This window comes from Onychomys torridus, chromosome 2 (genome assembly GCF_903995425.1).
Source record: "Onychomys torridus chromosome 2, mOncTor1.1, whole genome shotgun sequence".
NCBI classification, from domain to species: domain Eukaryota; kingdom Metazoa; phylum Chordata; class Mammalia; order Rodentia; family Cricetidae; genus Onychomys; species Onychomys torridus.
Genome location: NC_050444.1, coordinates 24350326 through 24358980, shown reverse-complemented (window position 1 = coordinate 24358980; position 8655 = coordinate 24350326). Strand labels below are relative to the sequence as shown.

The 8655-nt window shown below is 35.8% G+C and overlaps 1 pseudogene; it reads left to right on the top strand.

The window, feature by feature from the left end:
• The first annotated feature begins 6304 nt into the window (after positions 1-6304).
• LOC118577496 lies at positions 6305-7597 on the top strand (annotated as a pseudogene).
• The last annotated feature ends 1058 nt before the right edge of the window (positions 7598-8655 follow it).

Sequence of the window (8655 nt, the reverse complement as noted above, 5' to 3'; positions counted from 1 at the left end):
ATATTTTAGCAAAAAATTTAAGGAATCACATTGGCTAAGTAAGATATCTGATTCAATCACTGTAAACACAAAAAGCTGAACCTAATTAGATAAGATTTAAATTTTACTCAAAAATAAACTTTCATTGAGTTTTTTTTCACAAAGGGAAATTATATCAAAAATTAAAAAGTAAATAAAAGATTACCAGCTATCTGTCATAAAAAGCAGCATATCTATAGCACATGCTTAAGGATTATTCTGTAGTTTCCCTCTCAGGTTATGTTTTATTTGATTGCAGATAACTCACAGCACATCAGAGTGTTACAACCTATGGAGAGGCTTGCAAATTATTCCTGATAAAGATTCATTTGGCTTTTCCTAACAGTATGAAGAAAGTCATTTCCAGCTGTGTTCTGCATATATTTCTATTACTGTGAGCTATTTCCTCACTGAAGCAACTTATGGGATAAAGCGTTTATTTTGTATCAGTCCATCACAGAGAAGGCATGCAAAATTGTATGGTGGTCAGTCATGTGGTAGAGATTCCTCACAATACTGTAGACCAGAAAGCAAACAGTAACCTGAATCAAGAGCTTGGGTATAACTCTCAATGTCACAACCCTAGTGACTTCTAAAAGTTTGTATAGTTTCACAGTACAGCATCATCTCTTGGGCAACATGAGTATGAAACAGGGGCCCATGAAGAAAATTTTATATCAAAACAATACAGCTTTCATGTTTTACAAATATGCTATGTAACTTTCTTGAAATTAGTTACTATGTGCCTTGTTTTCTCTTGTTTACCCTGGAAACATACATGCAAGTAACATTATACAGACCAAACAGGTTATATTTAGGAATCTCTCTCTCTCTCTCTCTCTCTCTCTCTCTCTCTCTCTCTCTCTCTCTCTCTCATTTTCTCATTCTCTCTCTCTCTTTGTGTGTATGCATATATGTATGTATATGCAGGTAACAACATTTAATGAAAAAGAGTCTGTGGATTTGAATTAGAACAAACAGAAGTCTGTGGGAGTGTTATTGGGAGACTAAACGGAAGGGGTAAATGATGTAATTATACTATAATCTCAAAAATAAAAGAAAAATATATTTTAAAAGAATAAAGTTTAAAATGTTTCAACATATAATAAGTATGTGAAGTGATTTGTATCTTTTCCTGTACATACTAGAAATGAAAATAAAAATGTTCAAATGAATTATATTTTAGCCACCCACATTAATTTTAGAAAATCATGAACCAAACTTACCACAAAGATTCTTCTTTTACTTTGACAATACCAAACTATCTCTACTACTTTCTTAAATGTACTTATGAACTGTGTGTTCTGTATACACTAACTATATTCATACTTCCTTTTCAATTATATAGGCTATAAAATGAAAATGGAAAAGTTTCAAATGGAAAAGTTTGAGTCCCTTTAGACAAAGATGCACTGGTGTTAAGATGTTGTTGCTGTGTGCATCTCTGACTCTATGGCATTCTTTACAACCTTCCTAAACACAAGAAAAATGAGACATTGTCCAGTTGATATAGGCCACTGAAAGTAACAAAGAAATTGGCAGCTTGTATTGATGACTACTAGTCTATCTAGGGAAAGGGTACCACATTGTAGCTCAAGGTAAATCAATGTAGTTTATCAATATTCAGTGATCATTCTATTTAATATGTCAGAAGCTTTCTGCTAAAAGTCCCTGAATATACAATAAACTAAACTTTATTATCAGTCACGTTGTGCTTGTAAAAGTTCTGTAAGGTTTTCTTCTCTTATTTCACTGGAAAAAAATAAAGACGGAACAAAACAATAATAACCACTTCTTAAGTTTTTAAATGATAACTCTTTCCTCTCTTTGCAATAAAATACTTTTTATTTCCCATATACATGAATGCTAAATAAGCCTACTTAGTGCTCAAGTCTTGTGAAGGCTGCTTTATCTCTAAATACAGCTTATTCTTAAAGTGTTTTTCAAATCTCCGTGTGAAACTGATGAGTAAGGCCTCACAGGATGTTCTGAATAACCCAAGCCACTTTATTGTTTTGTGCTGTTTATATTGCATATTTTAAATGACGCATTTCTTGAACTTCTGCTTCATAATTTCTAAAAGGATTCAATCAAATTATACAGTTAAGTTCTTAGTGTTCCGATGAGATTTTTCTCAGCAGTGGAATTTTACATTTCGCAGCATTTATAGGGGATAAACATTAGATTGAATCAATCTGCATTATTTTACACAGAAAAGCTGAAACTTGCATCTTTATCTGTCAAGATAGCTTGTTTAATTCTATTTTTGGCCTGAGCAGCACTTTTATACTTTCAAAAAATAACAACAATCTAAGAAAGCATCAATCAATTTGTAAATTTTCAAGGGATTCTGGTCACTGGACCTTGAAGGTGTATGCAAGGAGGAACAGGATTGCTGGTTACAGAGGTGTTCTGACACAGTCTTAGCATTGGGCATCGTGAGTGAAATGTGAATCACTTAACTCACTGAACTTAAATCTAGCAAGGTCTAGTAGAGAAGATGGAGTTGTCAAATACATATGTTGATGTTATCACTTCAATTAGCCCTGGTACCAGTTTTGAAGTTCTCTTATTAAGAAATTGAATTTCAAATCAAAGACTCACAATTTTCTAGTGTGAGCTCTATTGAAATTTCTATCAGTTTATTTATTCAATAGAAGGAGGCAATAAGAATAGTTCTTTGTCTTAGAATATGTGTTGGTTTTTACTTAAAAATGTATATTCACAAGACTTTTAAAAAGTGTTTGAAGTACTTCATTTAAGATATGAGGATTTTTAAAAATCCCTACATTAAGATCTTACACTTTATTTTATATTGTTAAGATCCTGGTTTTGGTTTTGTGATGATTTGAAGGTCAAAGCCAAGCAGTGACCACAAAATTTTAGTTAGTAAAATAATGTCTAATATTCTGGGTTATAATTATAGTGCAGATATCTGTGGATATTTGTAGTCTACACCAACAAAGAATTTTTGTAAACCTGAGAGTATGAACTAATGGGACCATCAACTACAAATCTGTCTTAAATTTAAAGATCAGCCACCAAATTCAAGAAGACTGGAGTCCCAAAGTCATTCTCATTCTGAATAATTGAACCCAAACATGAACATGCTCATCACCTATTGTGGTGGATAAATCACTAAGTTGACTCACAAAAGAAGAAATATCCCTTCTTTCACCTCCACCCCAGGATAGTTCCTGTCACTTAAAAAGACACACACAGTATCTTTTTAAGGTACTGCAAAATCAGTGTAAGCAAGCATATGGAAACACATAAATGAGTCACTTGAGGATTTTTATTCTTGTGACTTCTTCAATTCCTTAAGGAATGTCTAGATAACTGACTTTAGTATTATTTGTAGAAGAATGAAGCAAAACACATATAGACAAATGCATAAAAAGAATTTGGCATATCCTGTTTTTGTTTGTCTGTCTGGCTAGATAAAATGTTTTGCATGTTATAAACATACAAGAAGTATTTATGAAATACTTTGTTATTCACAAAGGTTTTTTTTATTAATATTCATATATGAATTACCTATTTGCCTGTTGGAAACTCCTCTTAGACTCTGTTTTGTTCCAAACCTTAGTGGATTCCAAAGACATGCACACATATTCTGTATATTGAATGGGATCATTTAGGAAAGCATCAGCCTACTGCACTTGGAGGAATAATGATCTTCAGATAGGCTCTCTGCATCATATTTCTTAACAATTTTCTCTTTAGTTTTTTTCTGGCATATCAACCTACAGAAGGTCACTTCCTCACATAAAAATCTTTTGAAATTGCTCTCAGTATACCAGATCAAATACAATGTGAAAAATTTAAATCTTCTGGAAATCAAATGAAAGACAGCTTTGAGTTTTAAAGCACAAGTTCGTTCACATACAAAAAAGTTGGGCAGGATTTAGCTTTTTTCCCAGAATTTATTTTCATAATGTAACCTCATTTTATTCCTGTGCCTAGAATCATCCACCACTAGCTCTTCCCTCCATCTGATAAACACTACTTTCCAAAATGATGCATATCAATCTACTTCTGTTCTTCTATTCTAAATTGCAAGGGGATGTTCTGATCCTTGGTCCTAAGTGCTGAGTTTCTTAATCTAATGCAAATAACACATGCAATATTCACTTTGTGAGGATTCATCATAGTGACATTTAAGATGTGTGTCTCATACATTATCTTCTTTGGAGTTCCAGATATTACCAACTGTGAACAACATGTGAAAACACCTCAACATAGAGATGATGGTGGGTTCATAAAAAAGATGTCCAATAATATTTTTGCCCAATGAAAGGTATAGAGAACCTGGTTTCTGGAGTCTTCTAGATCACCCCAAACCAAACCAAAACAAAAACCAACAGCAATAACAACAAAAAATCTAGTTAAATTACAAGATGCAAAACCTTGTTATGTATGTTGTTCTAAGCTTTAATCTTCCTTAATAGAATACCACTTAACTGACCTCCAATAACTTTTAAAATACTTTTTATTTTCTAAACATATTAATTAGTGACACACCTCACATATCACCTCTGTGTTTTTGGTATTCATAATAACATAAAGCCCTTTCTTAATGCCTCACTTGTTTTTTGCTTGTTTCTGAATTTGCTTCTATCCCAGGAGTGTTAGAGGCAAAATCAATGGACCATACTCCACAGTACTGTTTAGCTGTAGATCATTCCAGGAATCAAGGACATGGTCTTTGCTCTAGAATTCAGTTGAGCCTAAAACACTATATACACAGTTTGCTTCAATGTCAGGGAGCTATTTGGTAGATAATTTTTCTCAGATGTCTCTATGATTCTTTCCAAGAAATTAAAATTATTTTCTAGGGTCATTAGTATAGATTAACAAAAAGCAGTCGATGCTCGTTAGTTACATTAAGAGTATGTTGGAAAAGATGTCATAACCCTGAATGGAGAAAAACCACTCATGGCAATGATTCTTGCTAGACTAAAATCATGCATGGGCAACACCAGTTCTTTAACTTCTTGTCTCAGCCATAGGTAATATGGGTGTTTACATGGGATTTCAATAGAGAATCAAACTTCTAATAAAGCTTGTATTTCAAGAGTTCATGACAGAAGCTGTTGCCTGCATGCCATTGAGTATGACTAATAAAAGTCTTACAGCACAAAGACTCTGTTGGTACTACTTCACCAGTTACGTAGATGACTGAAACTAGTACTCTTGGTGACTAGTTCAATTGGAGGGCTTTAGTTACAGTCTAATTCTGGAGCTCTGATCTTTGCAATGGCTATTTTAATATGTGGTAACAACTTATTAGCATCATATAAAATGATAGAATATGGTTTAGAACATATTTGTTATGAAACTCATGCAATCCAGGATAAAAACTAAAAACTAGCAGAAACATCATTTTCCCAACATTCTCCCACCAAAATTGGAGTTTAAGGTTTCAACCTGGATCTCAGTGTTTTGCCACCATTACAAGGTGAAACACATGCAAACACTAAAGGGGGCTACTGTAACTGTGGAATGTTTCCCTCAGGACCCCACATTAGGAACAGACCATACCCAAACACCAATCTCCAAGCACAAGCCAAAGGCAAATAGATCCTTTATTAAGTAAGACAATGAGATAAGGTGATTAAAAATAGCTTTAAAAATGTTACTTTTGAGAGGGAATAGGGGGCTGTATTAGGACATGTTGGTAAGTTCTGATTGAGTAATTTAGTTAATTTAGTCAAACTAATGAATTCTGGCTGCTAGACCATGATGTTTTGGGAGTTGGAGCTTGGTGATCAGTCTCAGGAATGAGTCAGTGGCAAATTAAGGGAAAAGGCTTATGTGGCTAGCTTTAGGAATGTAATCTGAAGGTTGAGAAAGAGAGAGAGGGGTAAAAGGCAAAACCTGTGGACGCCAGGTTTGCCATGCTTTGACCTGTGTTTGCCATGGTCTGGCTCTCTGGAGCCTTTCATGGTGTTTTGGCACCATTACTAGATGAATTGATACAAACAAACAACATTTAGGATAGCTATGAAGATCAAAATCTCTTTGGAAAAACACATTAGCAGATCAAGTTCCTCATATGAACATTGCAACTTTGTGTGTGTGTGTGTGTGTGTGTGTGTGTGTGTGTGTGTGTTTAATATATGTGTGTATGTGTGCTCTCCTTCAACTTTACCAGTAAGGATGTTGTAAAAGGTAATAAGGTGATTCTATTACAGGCATTAAAGTTTTTTTGTTTGTTTGTTTGTTTTTTCTGTACATAATTTTGGAATCAGAGAGGCCATAAGAACCTTGACAGAAATAATAGATGGTATCAGCTCATACTGACCTTTAGAGAGTCAGTCCCAGTGCAATAATGCCTTCCAGGAAGTTCTTCATGGGCGGAAGGTGGAAGATGAATGGAAAGAAGTAGCTAAAGATCTCATGTACACACTTGAATGCATCATCCGACAGGGAAGTAGTTTATTCACCACCACCACCACCACACACACACACACACACACACACACACACACACACACACACACTGCTTACATCAACTTCGCCAAGAAGCAGCTAGATCTCAAAATTACTGTGACAGCACAGAACTACAAAATGACTAGTAGGGACTTCACTGTAGAGATCAGGCCTGGTATGATCAAAGACTCAGAAGCCACATAGGTAGTGCTGGGGCACAGGGCGAAAAGGCACATTGTTGTTGATTGTTTTTACTCTTCTTGGAGGCCCACACCCAGCTGCCAAATAAATCACACATGGGGGCTTATTCTTAATTATGAATGACTGGCTTTAGTTTGTATTGTTTCTTGTAAACTTTCTTAACTTATCCTGTGCACCTTTTGCCTCTGGGCTTTTCCTTTTCTATTACTTCTGTAAATCTTACTCTTACTCCTTGGCTTGCTGTATAGCTGGGTAGTTGGCCCTTGGAGTCCTCCTCCTTCTCTGACTTCTTCTTTCACTTCTCTATCTATTTTCTTCCCCTATATATTCTCTCTGCCTGACAGTTCTACCCATCCTTTCTCCTGCCTCGCTATTGGCCATTCAGTTCTTTATTAAACCATCAGATGTTTTAGACAGGCACAGTAACACAGCTTCATAGAGTTAAACAAATGCAACATAAAGAAAAGTAACACACCTTAAAATAATATTCCACATAGCACATCTTTGGGGAGTCAGCAAGATGATTGGGCAGAAAGTGGTCCACACCCTAGCAGAAGGACTTGTAATGATTGCCTGCTTTGGGGAGAAGTTGGATAAAAGGGAAGCTGGCATCACTGAGAATGTTGTTTTCAAGCAAACCAAGTTCATTGCAGATAATGTGAAGGACTGGAACAAAGTCCTCCTGGCCTATAAACCTATACAGACCATGGTCCTGGCAAGACTGCAACAACTCAGCAGACCCAGGAAGTACACAAGAAGCTCTGGAATAGCTGAAATCCAATGACTCTGATGTGGTGGCTGAAAGTGCCTGAATCATTTATGGAGGTTCTATAATATCACACCCTATAAAGAGCTTGGTAGCTAACCTGATAAAGATGGCTTCCTCATGATTGGTGCTTTTCTCAAGCGTGAATTTGTGCACATCATCAATGCCAAACAGTAAGCACCATCCATCTTCTCTACCCTTCTGCTAAGCCAGGACTAGGTTATCAGAAAACTTACTAACTGATCCCACCAGTCACATGCTTCTGATGATGCCATCTGCCCCATTTTGTGGCCCTAATCCACCTGTACCTTCCTGAACCTTTTGTACCTCCCTATAATGGTTGGGACCAGGCCAAGATTTACTGCAATTGTTAGAATGAAATATGTCACCAAGGTGACTTCCTGGCTGAGAGGTGGAAGGATTGGAACTGACTCTGTCCCTTTAGGCCCAAGCAAGGGCAGGAGAGGGAAATCACCTTCCTTTCCTTTCTTGTTGTATACTAAGGCCAAATCCAAATCCTCTTATCCCAAGAGGCCAAGGATGCTCCCCTTTCCCACAGTGCTGGAACCATAGTATTATGTTTGTGGACTATCCTACATGTGAGGGAAATAAACACCTGACCCCCCTCAGAGAGAGAGAGGAGGGGTCATGACAATTGACTAGGGAAGACTAACCATTGCAATTTGAATTTGGAAATTGATGACAATAAAAGCTCATCATGAAGAAAGAAACAAACATGCTTAGTATTAGATGAAGGTGCATCCTTGCTCTTTAGTGGCAGAAATATTAACCAAATTATCTCTTGATATGAAGAATGGAAATGATAAACAAAAACTGAGCATACATAGCTAAGGAGAATAAACACAAAAGACTTGCAATCAACTACTATGATCTAATATTAAGTGCATAAATGGATATTTTTACTAACATTTCTAAAGTCCCCAAAAAGTTTGAATATTTAATTGCATAAAATCTTTTCTAGAACTTAATGTATTCTTTAGATCACAAGTAAATCAGATGGCCTCTGGGAAGCTTAAAGATGCTGTACTTTATCCATCTATGGAAGAGATAAAATCAAAAAGAGGTCAACTTGAAAAATCTCATGGGCAGCTTCTCCTATTAAAATTCAAGTGACATACAGGCAATACCCACAAAGCTGTTGAGAAATTCATGTCAGCTGAAACACTGATAGCTTGGTCTGAGAGGAACAGAGAATATAAAATGAAAATAAAAAG